The following is an 11,957-nucleotide window of genomic DNA, read 5'->3' as shown; positions in this document are numbered from 1 at the left end:
CGAATGGAGCCCACGGTGGTAGCAGTCGCTCCCCACTCAGTGTAATTGTTGAAATCCCTTTTCTCCAAAATGTAGTGTAGGCCCCGGTAATTTGGATCCTGGTAGGCTACCCAGCTATGATGAAAGGGGAAAAAATATTAGCAAATATACGCTGACCCTGTAAGATCATGTTTATTTAAAGCTGTGCTTCCCTGTCCCTGACACAATGTCTGGGTAAATGTGGTTATGATGTAATTGCCATTACAGAGACATGGTTGCAGGGTAACCAAAGCTGGGAACTGAATGTTCCAGGGTACTCAACATTTAGGAAGGACAGACAAAAAGGAAAAGGAGGTGGCATAGCGCTGTTAATAGGGGATGAGATCGGTACAGTAGAGATAAAAGATCTTGGCTTGGCAGATCATGATGTAGAACTGGAATCAGTTTGGATGGAGCTAAGAAACAGCAAAGGGTGGAAAACATTGGTGGGAGTTGTGTATAGGCCACCAAACAGTAGTGGTAATGTAGGGCACAGTATCAATCAAGAGATTAGAAGTGCATGTAACAAGGGCAATACGGTAATCATGGGGGACTTTAATCTACATATTGACTGGCAAATCAAATTACCACTAATGGTGTGGAGGACGAATTCTTGGAATGCATGCGAGATGGTTTCCTGGATCAGTATGTGGAGGAACCAACCAGGGAACAGGCTATTCTGGATCTGGTACGGTGTAATGAGAAAGGGCTAATCAATAATCTTGTGGTAAAGGGGCCTTTAGGGACAAGTGACCATAATATGATTGAATTTTATATTAAGTTTGAGAGTGATGTAGTCCAATCTGAAACTAAGGTCTTCAATCTTAAAACAGAGGAAACTACAAGGGTATGAGGGGCAGGTTAGCCATGGTAGATTGGGAGACTACACTAAAAAGTATGAAGGTGGACATACAATGGCTAACATTCAAGGAAATAATGCATAATTTGCAACAAACATATATTCCTCTTGGGCATAACAACCCAAAAGGAAAAGTGATCCAACCATGGCTAACAAAAGAAATTAAAGCTAGTATTAAGTCAAAGGAGGAAGCTTATAAAGTTGGCAGAAAAAGCGGTCAGCCTGAGGATTGGGACCTTTTTAGAAATCAGCAAAGGGGTACCAGGAAATTGATAAAGAAAGGGAAAATGGAATATGAGCACAAACTAGTAAAATATAAAAATGGATTGTAAAAGCTTCTATAGGTATGTGAAAAGGAAAAGACTGGCGAAGGTAAATGTAGGTCCTTTACAGTCAGAGATGGGAGAATTTATAATGGGGAATGAGGAAATGGCAGAGAAATTAAATAAATATTGTTTCTGTCTTCAGGGAGGAAGACACAAAAAACCTCCCAGAAATATGAGAAAACCAAGGGTGTGTTGAGAATGAGGAACTTAAAGAAATTATTATTAGTAAAAAAACAGTACTAGCAAAATTAATGGGACTAAAAGTCAATAAATCTCAAGGACCAGACGACCTACATCCTAGGGTTTTGAAAGAGGTGGCCATTGGGATAGTGGATGCATTGGTTGTCATTTTCCAACATTCTATAGATTTCTGGAACGGTTCCTGGAGATTGGAGGACAGTAAATGTAACCCCGCTATTTAAGAAAGGAGGGAGAGAGAAAACAGGGAACTACAGACCTGTTGGCCTCACATCAGTAGTTGGGAAAATGCTGGAATCTATTATAAAGGATGCAATAACTGGGCACTTAGAAACTAATAGTAAGATTGGGCAGAGTCAACATGGATTTATGAAAGGGAAGTCCTGTTTGACAAACCTATTGGAGTTCTTTAAGGATGTAGCTAGTGGAGTAGACAAAGGGGAACCGGTAGATGTGGTGTATTTGGATTTTCAGAAGGCCTTCGATAAGGTCCCACACAAGAGGTTGGTGAACAAAATTAGGGCACATGGAATTGGGGGTAATATACTAACATGGATTGAGAATTGGTTAACAGACAGAAAACAAAGAGTAGAGATAAACGGGTCTTTTTCAGGATGGCAGGCTGTGACTAGTGGGGTACCGCAAGGATCGGTGCTTGGGCCCCAGCTATTCACAATCTATATCAATGATTTGGATGAGGGGACTAAATATAACATTTGCTGATGACACAAAGCTAGGTGGCAGTGTCAGTTGCGAAGAGGATGTGAAGAGGCTTCAAGGGGATCTCAACAGGCTCAGTGAGTGGGCGAGAACATGGCAGATGGAATATAATGTGGATAAATGTGAAGTTATCCACTTTGGTAGAAAAAACAAAGACAGAGTATTTCCTAAATGGTGAAAGATTGGGGAGTGCAGATGCTCAAAGGGACCTGGGTGTCCTTGTACATGAGTCACTGAAAGTTAATGTGCAGGTGCAGCAAGCCATTAGGATGGGAAATGGTATGCTGGCCTTCGTTACAAGAGGATTTGAGTACAGGAGTAAAGAAGTCTTACTCCAATTATATAGGGCCTTGGTGAGACCACACCTGGAGTACTGTGTACAATTTTGGTCTCCTTACCTAAGGAAGGATATACTTGCCATAGAGGGAGTGCAATGAAGGTTCACCAGATTGATTCTTGGGATGGTGGGACTGTCGTATGAGGAGATTGAGCAAATTAGGCCTGTATTCTCTTGAATTCAGAAGAATGAAAGGGGATCTCATTGAAGCATACAAAATTATTACAGGGCTTGATAGGGTGGATGCTGGGAGAATGTTTCCCTTAGCTGGGGAGTCTAGAACCAGGGGCCACAGCCTCAGGAGAAAGGGTAGGCCATTCAGGACTGAGATGAGAAGAAATTTCTTCACACAGAGGGTGGTGAATCTTTGGAATTCTCTACCCCAGAGGGCTGTGGAGACTCAGTCATTGGGTATATTCAAAACAGAAGTCGGTAGATTTCTGACTAGTAAAGGCATCAAGGGATATGGTGATAGGGCCAGTGAATGGAGTTGAGGCAGAAGATCAGCCATGATCTCATTGAATGGCAGAGCAGGCTCGAAGGGCCGAATGGCCGACTCCTGCTCCTATTTCTTTTGTTCTTATGTAAAGTGTGATCTTGCTGCGGGCAGCAGGTCAATGTGAAGCATTCCCATCCCTAAACGGTTAGTGTTATTTTGGGGGAGGGGGAAATTAGGAAATATTTGCTCTGTCAACATGTTTTTAGTGCCATGTAGATAGATGCACTGTCCACACAGGCCAAGGACCCCCGCGTTTTGACTCCCATTCTGTGCTGGGTTAGCCGAGTCGAGCCGAGCTGAGCTGAGCTGAGCTGGGCTGAAAGTGGCCACTAACCCCCTACTCAGTGAAGGGGGGAAAAGTCAGCCAGGGTTTCTGCTCCTAATCATTACCCCAGTGACCCCTCCAGTGGATATTGGGTGAGGATGGGATCAGGCTCAGCTGTGAGACTATCTGAGGGTCGGATAGCCCAGTGACAGTGTCGAGGCTCACGTGATGAATGGCCACATGAGCGAGTTGCCAAAGGGGTTCTGGTCCCAGCATCAGTTCGCACCTTCCTGAAGGAGGGGAAACAGTTGGGAATCTTCACTAAATATCCATGTAAATGGTGTGAATAAAATTTTAACTGCAATTGCATTTATGTAAGTGTATCGTTACACTTAAACACCGCACAGTGAATTATGCTCAAGTACAGTAACTCGGCTCACTGTACTTACACTCCTCCAAGAACCCTGGCCGAGGCAAAGCGATTGAGACTGAAACGTGAAATGAAGTTCGGAATATCCTCTTGGAGTTCCACCTTCCTTCCAGAAAAGCCGGGTTTTTCATATAAACAAATTTTAGATGGAGAACATTCCTGATTGGATTCAAGGCACAAAGACATTGATTTGTTATAGTTCTGTGTCAATGTTTGCAGGTTTTTAAAAAATCTTTACACGTGGCATTCCAATTTTTCAATATAGATGCAATTTTTTTTTACATCATCTAAAAATACTTTTTTTTCCCCTCTGCTTTTTGTTGCTCCCCAGTTTAACCATAGACATGCAGCCTGCTTCTTGAATCTACCTGTGTGGCCTTTGGGCTAATCATTGACAAATTAAGTGATTTAACTATTGGGAGTTGACACCTTCTGTTTGTTCCATTTCAAATAAACAAAATGTTTTCCTTCTCTTCCTGGCTCCCTATCTATGAGGCAGCAATCAATCTCCAATTGGCGCCTCTACGTGCCCCCCCCCCCCACCCCCGGCACCTCTACCCCACCCCCACCCCCACCCCACCCCAGTGCCTCTACCCGCCCCCCCATCCCTCCCCCAGGCACCTCTACCCCCCCTCCCCCCCGCCAGTGCCTCTACCCAATGGCACAACAAAGTTCGAGGACTCACGGTGAGATATTTTAACCATGAACCTGCATCTCATAACTCTGCGATGTACCATCTGATAAAGGAGGTGATTTTATTTTTTTAATTACAACGTCCCCCTTAGCTTAGATGATTTAACTGAGTAATGTCCCTCTCTACAGGTGGTAATTTACTGCATTATGTAACATTATAATCAGATCACATTTTTTTAACCCACCTCTCTCACTGCTCTTACAGAGGAGATGTGATCTGATGTTCCGAGCCACTTATCATAGTTGCTGTATTCTCGTTTGTCGTACACATCCCAGAGATACTGGCGGCCACTGTAGTTTTCACCCTCATATCCAACCCAACTGTTAATGAGAAATAAAGAACGTATTATTTACACTGCAACAGTTGGGTCTGATAAAATAAAGCAATATAGGAATAATAAATAGAAATTAGTGCTGATATTGGTTGATTGGCTCCATAGCAACCATATGGTCCAAAATGTCACAAGGCTGCAAAGTGCGGACTAAAAATCAAATTTCTCTTAACAGAGAACTTTGGGGGTGAGGTCAGTGTCAGCCATGGCTCAGTCAGTAGCACTCTTGCCTCTTGAGACAGAAGGTCACCCCAGAGACTTGAGCACATAATCTAGTCCAGCATTTCAAAGCAGTAATGAGGGAGCACTGTGCCATCTTTCAGGTGAAATTTTACACCAAGGCCTCATCTGCCCTCTTCGATGGATATAAACGATCTCATGGCACCAGTTCAAAGAAGAGCAGGGGAGTTGTCCCAGTGACCTGGCCAATATTTATCCCCCAACCAGCACATTAAAACAGATCAACTGGTTATTCAATCCATTGCTGTTTGTGGGAGCTTGCTGTGCGCAAATTGGCTGCCATATTGGCTATGTTACAACAGTGACTACACTTCAAATGTATTTCTTTGGCTGTAAAGAGCTTTGGGATGTGGAAGTTCTTTATCTGTTTTGATAGTACTCGTCCCACAGTAATGTTCTGTGCAGCCCAAGAGGCCAGTTAGAATGAACTTCTGATATAGTAATGGATATTGTGATTTTTATTTCCTCTGAATTTCTCCACAGGAGTGTTTTCTTTTCACTGTTTTTTCCTCCCCTTCCATCCTCTCCCCAGCTACAGAGGATGACTCTTGCTGGGGTCCAGTTCTACAACTGCAAGCAACCCTCCAAGTTATAATTTTTAATGTGTAGTTGCAGACTGAGTGCTGTCAGGCTATTCCACTGCAGAGGGCATCACAGCCTAAGCCTAATCTTGTACACAGAAGCAAAGCCAGCAGTTATTGGCCATCTCTAGCGATGTTCCCTTTAAGCTGCACGGCCGCGCGTTTGCACAGCTCTCTGGACCTCCCGCGCAGCCAGCTCGCCAGCTTTTCAATAGGAAAAACCACGCATGCATGGTATTTTAAATGGGCCGCGCATCTCCTTAAAGGGGCCACGCACCCAAAAAAAATTAACGGGAACATTGATCCCTAGTTGCCCTTGAGAAGGTGATGGTGAAGGGCCGCCTTCTTAAACCGCTGTAGTCACATACGGACCGGGGTCAAGCAAGGCTGTGGCATCACACCAACGCTCTTCTCGATCTTCCTGGCTACAATGCTCCATCTCACCCTCAGTAAGCTCCCTGCTAGAGTGGAGCTAATCTACAGAACAAACGGGAAACTGTTCAACCTCCGTCACCTCCAATCCAGATCCAAGGTTGTCCCATCCTCTGTCATCGAATTACAGTATGCAGACGACGCTTGCATCTGCGCACACTCTGAAGTCGAACTCCAAACCATCGTCAACACCTTCACCGAAGCGTACGAGAGCATAGGCCTTACACTAAACATCTGTAAGACAAAGGTCCTCTACCAACCTGCCTCCGCCACACAGTACTGCTCTCAGATTATCAAAATCCACGACAAGGCCTTGGACAATGTGGATCACTTTCCATACCTTGGGAGCCTACTGTCAACAAGGGCAGACGTTGATGATGAAGTCCAACACCACCTTCAGTGTGCCAGTGCAGCCTTCGGTCGCCTGAGGAATGCAAATCCATTGGCAGGATAGGCGCACCAACGTCAGTGTTCTCGCTCAGGCCAACATCCCCAGCATCGAAGTTTTGACCACGCTCAATCAGCTCCGATGGATGGGCTACATCATCTGCATGCCCGATACAAGATTCCCAAAACAAGCGCTCTACTTGGAGCTCCGACACGGCAAGAGAGCCCCAGGTGGGCAGAGGAAATGCTTCAAGGACACCCTCAAAGCCTCCTTGAAAAAGTGTAACATCCCCACCAACACCTGGGAATCCCTGGCCCAAGACCGCACAAAGTGGAGGAGAAGCATCCGGCAAGGTGCCGAACACTTCGAGTCTCTTCGCCGGGAGCAAGCGGAAACCAAGCGCAAACAGCGGAAGGCGCACACGTCAACCCAAGCACCCCACCCACCTGCCCCTTCAACCACCGTCTGCCCCACCTGTGATAGAGACTGTAGGTCCCGCATTGGACTCATCAGTCACCTGAGAACTCATTTTTAGTGTGGAAGCAAGTCATCCTCGGTTCCCAGGGACTGCCTAAGAAGAGAAGAAGTTGTCTATATGGTGAAGGTACTCCTACAATGACCTTAGGGAAGAAGTTCCAGGATTTTTACCCACCAACGCTGAAGGAACGGGTGATATATGTCCATGTCAGAATGGTGTGTGACTTAGAACAGACCTTGGAGATGGTGGCGGGTGTCCCCATGCGTCTGCTGCCTTTGTCCTCCTATTGGTGAAGGTCACGAGTTTGAGAGGTGTTGCTGAAGAAGCCAGGGCGAGTTGCTGCCATGCATCCTGTAGATGATACACACTGCAGCCACGGTGCGCCGGTACTGGACTTCCCAGCAGGGGTCAGTGGATAGCAAACTGGAGTGCTGATCCCTAACTGGGGGGGGGGGGGCGGTACCGAGGCCAATTGTAACAATCCAATCGCTGCTACAGCAGAGATTAGCCAACTCAACACAGACCAGGGATCGACCCTGGGACATTTTAATCTGTGTGGCTCAGGACCACACCTCCTGGGGCATCAACCCACAAAGCTATTGGGGGAGCTTTCATAGAAAATAGGAGCAGGAGTAGGCCATTCGGCCCCTCGAGCCTGCTCCGCCATTCAATGCGATCATGGCTGATCATCCAAATTCAGTACCCTGTCCCTGCCTTCTCCCCATACCCCTTGATCCCTTTAGCCTTAAGGAATATATCTAACTCCTTCTTGAATATATTTAATGAATTGGCCTCTACTGCCTTCTGTGGTAGAGAATTCCACATGTTCACCACTCTCTGGGTGAAGAAATTCCTCCTCAGTTCTGTCCTAAATGGCTTACCCCTTATCCTTAGACTGTGACCCCTGGTTCTGGACTCCCTGACCATCGGGAACATCCTTCCTGCATCTAGTCTGTCCAGTCCTGTCAGAATTTTATAAGTTTCAATGAGATCCCCTCTCATTCTTCTAAACTCCAGCGAGTACAAGCCCAGTCGTCCCAATCTCTCCTCATACGTCATTCCTGCCATCCCAGGGATCAGCCTGGTGAATCTTCGCTGCACTCCCTCCATGACAAGAACATCCTTCCTCAGATAAGGCGACCAAACCTGCACACAATACTCAAGGTGTGGTCTCACCAAGGCCCTGTACAACTGCAGCAAGACATCCTTGTTCCTGTACTCAAACCCTCTCGCTACAAAGGCCAACATACCATTTGCCTTCTTAACCGCCTTTCAATGTTATAAAACTGAAGGAGCCGTTGTGTGTAGTTTTGAGACTCAATAGAAGTGAAATTAGTCTTGGCTGGCAGCACAAAATGAGCAATAGTGAATCGGCCGCCCGTTTCACACTCGGCCCAATATTCTTTGCCATAGATAATATGGCCGTGAGTGTAAAATGAGTTACCAATTTGCTATTGCTCGGTTTGCAGTACTGCCCCAGACGAATTATATCTCTAATGTCTCTATCCTTTACCAGGGCCATTAAGCTAAGCTCGGAGTCAGACAGTGCAGGGTTTGAACCTCACTCCAGACAGTCCCAGTGAGTGGAGCCCCGAGCTCCGGTTCTGAATTCTGGGTTGACATCTAGCGGGATTCTCGCGTCCAGTGGGTGTGGGTGGTCTCCCCTCATCGTATGGGTTGTGGGGGCCTATAAAACCCTCCCCCACCCTATAGGACTAACCCGCACTATCGGCTGGGAGAAAGATGGTCACGGCCATAGAAGGAGCGTTCACGTTGCAGCTTGTCAGACTGTTGATCAGCCCGTGACTCCTCCACTACCTCACATTGTTCTCTAAGGAAAGAGTGTGAAGATACGACAACAACAATGGTTTAACTTTAAGTTACTTACGCCCCACTCTCCACTTGCACAGAATTGCATCTCTCGGGGAAGTTACATTCTGACAGCTTTGGGCAGTCACTGGTCACTGCTAACCGCCTGCCAGAGAAGTTCCTTTGCTCATATAGGGTCACCTGAGATGGATCACAAAGATTGGGCCGTCAGCGATCACACATAATCTTCAGCAAGATGTCAATGCTGTTAAGAATTGCCTCGTTTTTACTTACGCAGCCTCCAGACCCATAGAACGCACGTTGGAGTACGGACCCCAGCTTGCTGTGCAACGAAAATCAATGGAGGTCATTAAAATATTTATATGTATCAATATATTAGAAACAATATGTGGGCACACACAGACTGCAGATGTTACATTTGTTATAGATCAGAACAAAAAACGGCCAGTTATAGAAGGGTTTCGACCTGAAACGTTGACTATTTCTCTCTCCACGGATGTTGCCTGCCCTGCTGGGTTTTTCCTGCATTGTCTGTTGTTATTTCAGTTATTTAATGTTGGGCATATTTTGGCCTGGAGTTAAAACTGACAAGCACTTTACAATTTGCAAGATTCCCTGACTAAACAACAATTAAACTCTGAGTGATCTGAGCTTGTGTTCACCTAACAGTTGGACATTGTTGCCTTAAAGAGATTTACCTCCACCAGGCAGAATAATACATTGTACATTACATGTTATAACACAGCATATCATCTAATTTACATGAGCAATGCCACTGGGAGAGCCACTAGTAATATATTAACGCTGGTACAGCAGAGTGCACAGGTGTTACACTCCAGACATCACATCTTATTACAGGTGCAAGGAAATCTTAAAATGCAGTGTGCTTGTCAGTTGCAAACTGAAATTGACAAGCACATTGCAATCTACGATGTTGCCCAGCTAAGCAACAATTAGACCCTGGGTGACCTCAGGTTGTGTTTCCTTGGAGAAATTAGACTTTCTGGCTTTAAAGAGACAGTGCAAATTAAACACGCCTCCAACTTAGCAACAGAATAATATATTGTGAATTAAATGGTTCAATACTCCTGTCATTATAAAACAATTTATCATCAACCTACCATGAGCGATGCCACGAGAAATTCACGAGTTGATATATATGCAAGTGGGAATGAAAACCACCAATTATGAAGCTCAAAAAAATCCAAACGAAAATTGGGCAGTCAGCAATATAACTACCAATAAAACAAAGGTGAACGAATCAAATTGCTTAATATTCACTGCCAATATCCAAAGCGCTTTCAGGATGCCAGGGCCGCTGGAAGTATCAAGCAGCGAGATCCAGTTGGAGAGAGTGCGTCCTCTCAAATCTCACATGTCAAAGGTCTGCGCACATTCTGGGGCCCAGAATGAGTCTGAAAGCCTCAAAATAAAAAGCGCCGGCAGTAGTGTCACTTTAAATCTGGTGTATGTGGCCGGTGCGCACTCCAGGGCCCTCTAACCTCACATCAAACTCCTGTGTACAAGGAGCAGAATTCCTGAACTGGCGCAGAAGGTTGAGGTCCCGCTTCCAGAGCTGGTCCAGAAACGACCTACTGGTAGACAGTTGGGCCTCATTTCTGCGAGACTGTGAAGGATGGACTCTTGCATGGAGTAAGTTAGCCCCAACCAATCCAATGGTGCAACTTTGGACTTTACTGAGTCCGAGTATGAGATCATAGCCTTTGTTTCACACTATGATAGGTAGGACTTAACTTGCTGAAGATTCCCATCGAATAGAAACATCTCCAGCTAATCTGACTGTCCCACCATCAACAAGGACACGACTACCCGTCTTAGGAGAGATCGTTACCTTGATCTTCCCAATGGAAATGTGAGCGTGCCAAAGAACCATTTCTACCCAGACACAATCCTACCTGATTTGTTCTGCTGTTCGGGGACCTGAGTGAAGATACGATTCTGGCCCTATGGCTCCGGTAAGGTACAGATTAAATACACACAGCCCCATCAATGGGCGGATACTATGGACGGGGTGGAGATTGTTCTTGCAACTATCCCGAGTCTATTGAAAGGTTGAAACCCCAACAAAAGCTAAAGGTAATTACAACAATCATTGAGTTTGGCGAACGACAACAATAATCCATTGCAATTTTACAATCAGGAGTTCAGAGTTACTGCAAGAAGGTTTTTTGGATAAAGTGAAAAATCACTTTTCGGAAGAATGAAACATCCTAATAATTACATTTCCAAATTGTTGAAATATATAAACCCCCCCTCCCCCATTTAGGCCGGGGTCATGTGCGGTAAAATGGTTTTGTCAGTGAATGCCGCTGTAGGCAGCAGTTTGCAGTCTCTTGCCCACAGTGCTGACGCTCATTGTCCTGTCCTGCCTCGCCAGGTATTCGCTTACGTTCAGAACTGTTCCCGTTAATCGCCACACAGGGCTCGGCCTTTCTCATTGTAAGTTACCGTCATCAAAAAAACACATGAGTCGCTGGTTCAAATGCAACAAAATAAAGTTTGCTTACCTAGGGAAACTCGCGCTACATAAAGGGATGTGCGTCGCTAAGCTGAATTGAGCAACGCATCATTGAGTTCCAAAGGGAGTTTTCTCTCTGTTTGAATGGTGTGCTGGATTGTTCTTCCGAGTTTTGCTGGATTTTGAGCTGTGTGGGGCTGCGGGGTATTTTGGAGTTGGTAGATTTATTCACTAAGCACAGGGTGTTGCTTGTGGATCGAGTCCTCGCCCCCACTCTAGATCAATGAAGAAGGGTTAATAGGTAAGATCATTCGGGAGATGAAGCGCCCTTTTTAAAATTCATCTTCATTTGCCAAACCTGATTGATTTTGGTTGTGCATTTGACCATTCTAACCGTTTCGGTAGAAATTCAGCATTTTCTTGGGCAGGAAACTGACGAGGCTGGGATAGGGGAGGTTTATTTAAAACTGTAATAAGGAATATTTTATTATCTGTTCCGTTAGATGGGCGGATAATGCAGCAGAGATGCGACCTGAGCAATGTTTGAAATGTACGGGAACTTTCAAAAACTTAAAGCAGTCCGGTTTATGAAATAACATTTTGTGTTGTGAATTTCTATATTTAATATCAGGGTGGATCAATATTCCGTCATTTATTGTCCATATTTTCTGTCAAATTGGAAACCCTTGTTTGAATTTTAACGCGGTCTTTTTGTGTGGAGAAATGCCAAAAAGTGGGTGTAAAATGCTAATCATACCATGTCACAATCTTAAAACCACCCAACCCTGTCATTGAGGTGACACTTTGAACTGTCTGGTGCAAATATTCACCAACACTCACCTGAAGGATTCC

The 11,957-nt window shown here is 45.3% G+C and overlaps 1 long non-coding RNA gene across 1 annotated transcript; it reads right to left on the bottom strand.

Annotated features, from left to right (window-relative positions):
- Nucleotides 1-24: 24 nt before the first annotated feature.
- Nucleotides 25-11,400, bottom strand: LOC147099888 (uncharacterized). Its single transcript, XR_015073769.1, has 6 exons — nucleotides 11,155-11,400; nucleotides 8,900-8,948; nucleotides 8,685-8,806; nucleotides 4,531-4,666; nucleotides 3,672-3,811; nucleotides 25-114 (listed from the first exon to the last, which is right to left on the bottom strand). It is a non-coding gene; the product is annotated as an uncharacterized LOC147099888 (long non-coding RNA).
- Between the last annotated feature and the right edge of the window lie 557 nt (nucleotides 11,401-11,957).

Source organism: Somniosus microcephalus, chromosome 27 (assembly GCF_052327205.1).
Source record: "Somniosus microcephalus isolate GS21.2 chromosome 27, FLI_Smic_1.0, whole genome shotgun sequence".
NCBI lineage: Eukaryota > Metazoa > Chordata > Chondrichthyes > Squaliformes > Somniosidae > Somniosus > Somniosus microcephalus.
The sequence above is the reverse complement of the archived record's forward strand: the minus strand, read 5'-3'. Positions and strand labels throughout refer to the sequence as shown.